Source organism: Pempheris klunzingeri, chromosome 24 (assembly GCF_042242105.1).
Source record: "Pempheris klunzingeri isolate RE-2024b chromosome 24, fPemKlu1.hap1, whole genome shotgun sequence".
Lineage (NCBI taxonomy): Eukaryota > Metazoa > Chordata > Actinopteri > Acropomatiformes > Pempheridae > Pempheris > Pempheris klunzingeri.
This window is the reverse complement of record NC_092035.1, coordinates 11,759,977-11,762,476: the sequence shown is the minus strand read 5'-3', so window position 1 is coordinate 11,762,476 and position 2,500 is coordinate 11,759,977. Positions and strand designations below refer to the sequence as shown.

Genomic DNA, 2,500 nt, shown 5'->3' with positions numbered 1-2,500 from the left:
TTACAGCACCTGGTATTCCCAGGCGGTCTCCCATGCAAGTACTAACCAGGCCCGACCCTGCTTGGCTTCCGAGATCGGACGAGATCGGGCTTGTTCAGGGTGGTATGGCCGTAAGCGAGAGTGTCACTCACAAAGAGGCTTTTTATAGATGCTGACCTGTAGTTTGGGACAGCACTCTTCAGTAATAGGTCTTTTGTTAAAGTTGCTAAATTGGTCCCTTTTACAGTGAGGAGGCTGGGGCTGTTATTTTGAGAGTGTAGGAGAAAACAAGGATATCGTTAAAACAACAAATGTGTTCCCCAAAAAGGAGGAGAGTGTGGTTACTTTTGTTTAATGTTTGACTATTAAGGGCACCAAATGTGTCAGTTTCTCATTGATACTGACTGAAAAGGCCTGTTTGTCGTTTGGCATAGTTGGAGGTTGAGTGTGTGTAATGTTAGCTTCATGTGCTTTGTATGTCAGTGTAGTCCAGCAGAGAACAGCATAGGCTTGTCAGTAATGGATGCAAACACTGAATAGGACCATGAAAAACTTTTGTTGTGAAGTCCAGAGACAGCGCCCTCTGCTGTCTGCAAAAGACAAGAGAAAAAGCTTACAGCACCTGGTATTCCCAGGCGGTCTCCCATCCAAGTACTAACCAGGCCCGACCCTGTTTGGCTTCCGAGATCGGACGAGATCGGGCTTGTTCAGGGTGGTGTGGCCGTAAGCGAGAGTGTCCCTCACAAAGAGGCTTTTTATAGATGCTGACCTGTAGAAAAAGCAGTGAATGAACTTCACCAAAACAGGAGTTCAAAGGTCAAACGTCTTGTCCGTCTCCTGTGAAGCAGCAGCACCTTCTGCTGTCTGCAAAAGCTTACAGCACCTGGTATTCCCAGGCGGTCTCCCATCCAAGTACTAACCAGGCCCGACCCTGTTTGGCTTCCGAGATCGGACGAGATCGGGCTTGTTCAGGGTGGTATGGCCGTAAGCGAGAGTGTCCCTCACAAAGAGGCTTTTTATAGATGCTGACCTGTAGAAAAAGCAGTGAATGAACTTCACCAAAACAGGAGTTCAAAGGTCAAACGTCTTGTCCGTCTCCTGTGAAGCAGCAGCACCTTCTGCTGTCTGCAAAAGCTTACAGCACCTGGTATTCCCAGGCGGTCTCCCATCCAAGTACTAACCAGGCCCGACCCTGTTTGGCTTCCGAGATCGGACGAGATCGGGCTTGTTCAGGGTGGTATGGCCGTAAGCGAGAGTGTCCCTCACAAAGAGGCTTTTTATAGATGCTGACCTGTAGAAAAAGCAGTGAATGAACTTCACCAAAACAGGAGTTCAAAGGTCAAACGTCTTGTCCGTCTCCTGTGAAGCAGCAGCACCTTCTGCTGTCTGCAAAAGAGAAGAGACAAAGCTTACAGCACCTGGTATTCCCAGGCGGTCTCCCATGCAAGTACTAACCAGGCCCGACCCTGCTTGGCTTCCGAGATCGGACGAGATCGGGCTTGTTCAGGGTGGTATGGCCGTAAGCGAGAGTGTCCCTCACAAAGAGGCTTTTTATAGATGCTGACCTGTAGAAAAAGCAGTGAATGAACTTCAGCAAAACAGGAGTTCAAAGGTCAAACGTCTTGTCCGTCTCCTGTGAAGCAGCAGCACCTTCTGCTGTCTGCAAAAGAGAAGAGAAAAAGCTTACAGCACCTGGTATTCCCAGGCGGTCTCCCATGCAAGTACTAACCAGGCCCGACCCTGCTTGGCTTCCGAGATCGGACGAGATCGGGCTTGTTCAGGGTGGTATGGCCGTAAGCGAGAGTGTCACTCACAAAGAGGCTTTTTATAGATGCTGACCTGTAGTTTGGGACAGCACTCTTCAGTAATAGGTCTTTTGTTAAAGTTGCTAAATTGGTCCCTTTTACAGTGAGGAGGCTGGGGCTGTTATTTTGAGAGTGTAGGAGAAAACAAGGATATCGTTAAAACAACAAATGTGTTCCCCAAAAAGGAGGAGAGTGTGGTTACTTTTGTTTAATGTTTGACTATTAAGGGCACCAAATGTGTCAGTTTCTCATTGATACTGACTGAAAAGGCCTGTTTGTCGTTTGGCATAGTTGGAGGTTGAGTGTGTGTAATGTTAGCTTCATGTGCTTTGTATGTCAGTGTAGTCCAGCAGAGAACAGCATAGGCTTGTCAGTAATGGATGCAAACACTGAATAGGACCATGAAAAACTTTTGTTGTGAAGTCCAGAGACAGCGCCCTCTGCTGTCTGCAAAAGACAAGAGAAAAAGCTTACAGCACCTGGTATTCCCAGGCGGTCTCCCATCCAAGTACTAACCAGGCCCAACCCTGTTTGGCTTCCGAGATCGGACGAGATCGGGCTTGTTCAGGGTGGTGTGGCCGTAAGCGAGAGTGTCACTCACAAAGAGGCTTTTTATAGATGCTGACCTGTAGAAAAAGCAGTGAATGAACTTCACCAAAACAGGAGTTCAAAGGTCAAACGTCTTGTCCGTCTCCTGTGAAGCAGCAGCACCTTCT

At 48.1% G+C, this 2,500-nt stretch overlaps 7 non-coding genes across 7 annotated transcripts in view; all 7 read right to left on the bottom strand.

The window, feature by feature from the left end:
* The window catches only part of LOC139224296 (5S ribosomal RNA), a 119-nt gene extending 3 nt beyond the window's left edge, over positions 1 to 116 (bottom strand). The window contains exon 1 of the ribosomal RNA XR_011586352.1: positions 1 to 116. This exon is cut by the window's left edge and continues 3 nt beyond it. This is a non-coding gene — a ribosomal RNA (5S ribosomal RNA).
* Positions 117 to 589: 473 nt separating this feature from the next.
* LOC139224639 (5S ribosomal RNA) lies at positions 590 to 708 on the bottom strand. Its single transcript, XR_011586672.1, has one exon. It is a non-coding gene; the product is annotated as a 5S ribosomal RNA (ribosomal RNA).
* Positions 709 to 850: 142 nt separating this feature from the next.
* LOC139224110 (5S ribosomal RNA) lies at positions 851 to 969 on the bottom strand. The gene has a single exon (XR_011586200.1). It is a non-coding gene; the product is annotated as a 5S ribosomal RNA (ribosomal RNA).
* A 142-nt stretch (positions 970 to 1,111) lies between these two features.
* On the bottom strand, positions 1,112 to 1,230 carry LOC139224097 (5S ribosomal RNA). Its single transcript, XR_011586189.1, has one exon. It is a non-coding gene; the product is annotated as a 5S ribosomal RNA (ribosomal RNA).
* Positions 1,231 to 1,385: 155 nt separating this feature from the next.
* On the bottom strand, positions 1,386 to 1,504 carry LOC139224295 (5S ribosomal RNA). Its single transcript, XR_011586351.1, has one exon. It is a non-coding gene; the product is annotated as a 5S ribosomal RNA (ribosomal RNA).
* Positions 1,505 to 1,659: 155 nt separating this feature from the next.
* LOC139224294 (5S ribosomal RNA) lies at positions 1,660 to 1,778 on the bottom strand. The gene has a single exon (XR_011586350.1). It is a non-coding gene; the product is annotated as a 5S ribosomal RNA (ribosomal RNA).
* Positions 1,779 to 2,251: 473 nt separating this feature from the next.
* LOC139224596 (5S ribosomal RNA) lies at positions 2,252 to 2,370 on the bottom strand. Its single transcript, XR_011586631.1, has one exon. It is a non-coding gene; the product is annotated as a 5S ribosomal RNA (ribosomal RNA).
* Positions 2,371 to 2,500: the final 130 nt, after the last annotated feature.